Below are 6,979 nucleotides of genomic sequence, written 5' to 3' on the forward strand. Positions count from 1 at the left end.
ACAGGGCTGCAGGTTTTACAGAAAAAAGCAATCAGGGAACAAGGAAAGAGTATTTGGCTTTAGCTGATTGGCTGGAGTTGCATATCTGACCTTATTTAGAACAGGAAATCATTACTGATTCTTGGCAATCAACCAGGGATTGGCTTGTTGTATATACTATATTTCTGGTTGAGCAGAGCATTTATGGGAACGTGAGTTATCTAAGTTTCAGTTTGCTGATGTGGTATCTTGGGCTTCATTCTGAGTCTAGAAATTTATTTCAACAAATCTTAATTCCCAGTACCTCAAAATGTGGCCTTATTTGTAATTAGAGTCTTTACAGAGATAATCAAGTTAAGATGAGGTCATCAGGGTGGGTTCTAATCTTGTATGAGTGATGCTCTTATAAAAAGAGAGATTTTGGACATTCGGAGAGGGAAGACAATGAGAAAACACAAGGGACCATATGACTGGAATGATGCATCTGCAAGCCAAGGAAGGCCAAGGATTGCCAGGAGCTAGAAGAGGCAAGGAAGGATTCTCCCCTAGAGATATCAGATGCTTGATTTTGGACTTCTAGCCTCTGTGAGACAATAAATTTCTGTTATTTTAAGCCACCCAATTTTTGGTCTTTATTACAGCAGCCTCAGGAAACTAATGCACTGCCCATGCTTCATCACATAGCATAGTTCATAATATCGTCTTACTCCAACTTTAAAAAAAAAAAAAATGTATCCTTCATCCCATGCCACCTTCTTCAGGCTGTTGTGCAAAGTGCACTAAAAACCCCCATGGGGACCCATCCTCAGCCTTGCAAATTCCTTCAGGTTTGCCTTTCATGTGTGTGCTCTAATAACCTTTGTTCATCAGTTCAATCTTCTCTTACTCTTTTTTTTCCCCCAAATTGGTTCCCAACCTCAATTTGGCTTCTTTCACAAGTAGCTCAATTCTGGATTCTTTCCCCCTCAGCTCTGTCCTCATTCCCTCTCTTCAGAACATGCCACACAAAGTGATCCACTGATTCTATGAACCATAGCACACATTCTTATGCCCCTCACTTTGCCCACAGCCAGATCAGAAAACAGTATCATAAGATGACTGGGTATCATCAGGTAGACTAATAAAAATTTTCTAGATAACTGAACTCCTAAGCACCAAAACATTTTTTTATTTTTCACCATTTTGTTCCCAAAGTATAGATAGATAGATGATGATAGATAGATAGATAGATGATAGATAGATGATAGATAGATGATTGATAGATAGATAGATAGATAGATAGATAGATAGATAGATAGATAGATAGATAGATAAAATAACAGAAACTGCTGAATAGTTTTTGGCTTGTTGATTCAGGATTATCATTAAGAACATCAATTATACTATAATAGTGCCTTTAGAAACCATTAGGGTGTATAATCCTATCTGAACCTATTAAACGGACTCATTATTTAACTTCAGAGAATTTTTTCTGATTTTAACATTTTAAAAGTTTTCTGTCAGTAATTTCTGGCATCTGTTACTGTGGCAACTTTTCCCCTTTAATTTGTTCCTCCCAACCATCACTGTCTAAGGATATCAGTTAAACTGGCCCCAGCAGCAGGCAGGTTTAATCTCAGCTACAGAGAAAGCTGCCTCTCCCATGGGCACCTCCTTCCCATGGGAGCTCATATCCAATGACAGATAAACAGGTAGATGGATAGGTAGACAGATAGACAGACAGATAGATAGATGTACGAGAGAGAGAGAGATGATACATCATCATTCAGGATAGTTGGTTGGTTATTTGAGAAAGGAGTTTGCCTAAACATCCAAAATACCACAACCCTTGCTGTATTTCATTATATTTGAGGAAACCTATCTTTTCAAAACATTACTACTGTTGTGTGTTCTGAATATACCATGTTTCCAAAATTCTAAAACCACTGTCTTATATATTTTATTTTTTAAGTTTTTAATTATTAATAATTTTTGTTGTGATTTATATAAATGTGCTGCTTCTTGATTAAATAAGAATTAATTTTGCTTTTGACTTAACTGGCAATTTAATTAAAAGGATTTCATCACAACTGGAGTTTTATGTCAGCTGTTTCTTAGCAAATTCAACTGAGTTATAGTTTTCCTTTCTTAAAGATTTTATTTATGTATTTGAGAGAGAGCATGAGTGAGAGACAGCACAAGCAAGAGAGAGAGAGAGAGCACATGCACGCACACACACGAGTGGGGGGAGGGACAAAGGGAGAGGGAGAAGCCAACTCCTCAGTGAGCAGGGAGCCCAACATGGGGCTTGATCCCAGGATCCTGAGATCATGATCTGAGCTGAAGGCAGATGCTTAACCCACTGAACCACCCAGGCACCCTTAGTTATATATTTTTCTATTACGTCTTTTCAACTGGTAACTGGGGTTATGGAATTTATCTCTAAACTTGAGTGTACATCTTTCTTGGGCAATTAAAATGAATTGTGTACTGAAAACTTGCTGCCTTCTACTTAGCCATGCTGTGGCTTCACAATGGGATGGAGTAAGACTTGACACCATCACTATTATCCTATTGCAATGCAAATGTTTTGAAATAACCCTCACCAATAGTATTTTTCTTAGTCAACTCCTCAAAAAAATAGATCCCTTGCTTTTAAAAGTTCTACATACAATTGCATGTAATTAGGTTCTAAAGTTTCTTGAGCATGATGATAATGATATTGATGGTCATAAGTATTTTGAGAGAGCTCCATGGCAAGAAGAGAATAAGTGAGGTTGTATTACCATCAGTCATCGCTAAGAATCTACAAGCAGAATATGAATCATTTAAAAATCTTAAAAAGATCTTCAATATTATACTTGCTTATTTCATATTAAATTATACTTATTGAACTAAAGTCAAGTCTAAAACATGTTTTGAGCTCCAAATTTAGAATGTCATATCTATTTTTAAGTTTTAAACGCAGATACTCTAGGGAAAATATCATAAAGATTCTTCAAAGAAAAAAAAAATACTCCAGTGCAGCCTTGACTAAACACTGACAAAGACTGTCAAGCTGAACAGCTGACTGATGATGACCCTAGTTGAGATGTCTGTTCTCAGCTATATTTTCAAAAGCATCAAAGTCATTCTGCAGTCTCCTGGTAAATTGTCAAATCTGTCTGGAATTGCTGTTAGGTTCCAGCCATATCTGTCTATTCATGAAAAGTCAAAAAACTACCAATAAACTTTGGCCTTTGAATTTGAGTTCTCATCAAAGAAAAGTCGTTGTATATTTTTTCTTTCCTAAGAGCATTTACCCTTTTAGTGAAGTGCCTGCATTACACTCTACAATAAAAGCAAATTTCAGAATGAGTTGAAAATGTTAGAACAGATATCTGAGACAACTAAGAATTCAACCAATATACAATTTTAAATTACAAGAGACATCTCATGAGACTTACAGTTTTAGAATTACTATTTATGGATCAACTGATATAAGAAGCATTGCAGTACTCTTCAGCACCAGAATATTTCAAGTATAAAGATGTACTTAAGAAGTACCTAACTTAAATTTGAAACTACACAGAGAGGAACTGAATACTAAACCTGCTAAGTCATTTTCTTTTCCTCAGTTCAATTCAATTCAGGGAACATTATAGCATGACAGTCCTGAAATAAGGAGCAGAATAGTCATCAGAAATCCTACCTACGGAGTGAGATGGAGGAATCAGAGAACTTGCAAGATAGGCAGGCCACAAAGGAATGGGGGCCCAAACAAGAGTCTCCACAACAAAGATTCAAGCAAGTCAAAGAGAATTATTAACCAGTACAAGTCACCCACAGCAAAAAGGGACCCAAGACTTCTGAAGAAACTTATTACAACCAAGTTCACACTGGTCTCTGTACTTACACACTAGTCGAACTGGGGCAGGCTCACACATTGACATGATTCCTGATCCTTTGTTCAAACGCAATACTGAAAAATATTTTATTTTATGATATCATCTATGGCTACTATTGGAATAAATGAAAAGATCAAAGAGAATGATAGCTCGAATTACCTCTGGGTATGTTATATACATCACTTTAACTATGTGAACTCTCTTCTTTTGTATCCTTTTAGTATTTGCAACATACAATTCTGATCCTGGAAGACAAAGTAGCTTTCCTCCAATTCCACACAATATTCTTCACACAGGAGTAAAGGTCCAGAATAACTTTGTTAAAATGGAGAAGCTATTATTCATGGATGGTTAAGCATGTCCCCAAAGAATCAGATAAGGGAAGTATTTCTTAAGCCAATTACTATATGAATGCTTTCATAGGTGAATATAAACACAGAGAAACAGAAATAAGCATCTGAGTTTTCAGAATAATGTGATTAAATAAAAGAGATATAAACTTCCCATAAATAATCTTAGCCCCTGTTAATATCTGTGCCTTTTAAAATTATAATCATACAACTTTTTTACAGAAAAATAGAGAAAATTAAATCATGATTGAACTTTCCAGAAGTCATCACTACCTCCTCCTAAATACACGAGTGTATATAATTCCCAAAATTACAATTGTTCTTTAGGTGATCTGGTGTTTTATGCCAAAAATTGAACTGTCAAAATAAACACCCCTAAGAAAGAAGTGAGTGTGAATTTACAATCATCTTATTACTTCAAAATTGGAAACAGGCTAGGTCCTTGAGTTTAGTGGAGTAGGTCATGGTTGTGAAATTCAGCTATGGCATTAGAACAAATGACTAACCTAGTTGTTAACTGAATTCAGACAATTAGTAGATAAAAGCACACAACTGAAATCAGAAATAGTCAAAAGCAGATAAGGCATGGAGAGAAAGCTAGTATTAAAGTTAAAAGAACAGAATTCACTGCAACCCAAAGAACCAGGGGAGGTACAAAAAGGGTCACAGGAAAAATGAAGGGAAAAAAATAGCTTGTTCTCTGGGAGAATAATCATTCTGAAATGATGCAGACACTCCATGACCTTTATCTTTGGAGACCTAGGCCTAATTGGACTGATCCACTCTTTCTCTGAAGGATCCCTAAGAGACAAGAGAATAATTTCCAATCCTTTAAAGGCAGTTAGGGCCACATCATCTTGCCTAAATTTTGGAGAATATATTTTATTCTCTGTTCTGTCCCCAGTCCATAAAACAGTGCCTGCCAAATAATAAACAATAAGTATTTTTACTTATCACACCCAGAATTCATTAGAGGTATCTATGTCTTCAAGGGTTCAAAATTGTCAATGTGCCTTAATTAACACTTATTATTGCTTAATACAGCAATAGCATATAATGCATATATAACACTTTACAGTTTATGAAACATTCTCACCAATATTATCTCATTTGACCTTCACAGACATTCTGAAGTAAATACTAAATATAATGATCATCCCATCGATGCGAAAAACTGAGGCTCAGAGAGATTGAATGACTTTTTCAACCAATTTAGAGTAAGTAGAGGAATTGGAATTAGAAATTAGAGGTGTTGGTTCTAAGTGTTGTTCTCATATGGTAGAGCTCAGATATTCAAAGTTAGAAAAAATCCCACTGATTTTGATTCTGGTGGCTGAGGAAGAAAGCATATATCCCACCTCCTATAAGTTCTCAAACATTGGCCACATCCTCAGCCCAATATCAAATACAATGCAGAGCACAAATAAGATGCTTAGCAAATGGAAACAGAACGTTAAGTGAATATAGTTATTTGCTAAAAAGAGTCAAAGAGGAACATAAAAGACATGAATTTAATCTAAGATAAAAAATAAGATGTGAATATAATATGATTTCCAGAAAAAATGAGTGAGAAAGAGGAAAACAAGGGACCATTTATTTGCTAACTGAAGGTACAGAAATTCTACTTGTCAAAAACTACCTAATTTCCCGCTGTTAAAGAGCATCAAAAATTACCTATTAAAGGAACTGAGTTTTAAGTAAAAATTTGAAGACTATTTGACCAGAAACTTAAAAACTAAACTTTTTATATTAGATTCTTTCTTTCTGATTTCAAGTTCAAAAAGAAGATACTAGCAAAGTGCTATATGAAGATGGTTATCTAAATTTCAGGACAAATTGAAACATTTCATAAGACGTGTTTGGGCAGTCTACTGAAGAGTTGTTTTTCTCTATCTAGCCCTGTAATTCAGTGAAAATGTGTTCTATGGCTCCAAGAGAAAAATAAATAGAGAGGTATCTCTACTTAAAAATAGGGAAGTTCCAATATCTCTCCTATTCCCAAACATATGGTCAAGTCCAGAGCATATCACTCCTCTGACATTCCTCTGTCCTTGCTATTGGCTAGGGTAGCAGCATCCATCTAAACATAAATCCAGACCATCTTCGCCTAAAAGTTCTCTGGACAATTGAAACTCTGGCTGCCTTTCAGTAGGGCATGCTCACCAAACATCTACCTTGGGTAATATTACACACATGAAGCTCCACCCTGGAGGCAAATGTGGAAGTTGAGAGATATACTCCTTCTGATGGTTTGTACACAAAAGACCACATTATTACTACTTTCTAACCAAAGTTTTTTTTCTTACTGCTTCTGTACTCAGTAAGAAGCTCCTCTTTTGCTAAGACCATTAGTACTTTTATATCATCTGGATAGAGGGATAGCCATACAAAACTGATAATTTATCTAGCCCAATGGCTGGAAGTATGGAAAGAAGTATGTCTTTCCATATAGAGAAAGAAAAAGAGCATAATATGGTTAGTGTTTAAATTCAATTTTGTTCATTGCAGAAAATTCCATTTTCATATTAAGTAAAATTCTGAGTTTCTGCAGAAAACCTGCAGAGATACCAGGTTTATTTATCATATATTCACATTGCTCTATGTAACATAGCCAGGGAAATTTCTTAATTTGAATTCACAATTTACCTATGTGGATTAATAAAAGAGATAGTAAGAATCCTTAAAAATCAAAGTTAATTCAAAATGCCAGTGTAACCTACACACTGTTATTCATCAATCCAACTCATTCATGTATTTTTAAAAACTTGTATTAAATCACTAAAT

The sequence above is a fragment of the Halichoerus grypus genome, chromosome 5 (genome assembly GCF_964656455.1).
Source record: "Halichoerus grypus chromosome 5, mHalGry1.hap1.1, whole genome shotgun sequence".
NCBI classification, from domain to species: domain Eukaryota; kingdom Metazoa; phylum Chordata; class Mammalia; order Carnivora; family Phocidae; genus Halichoerus; species Halichoerus grypus.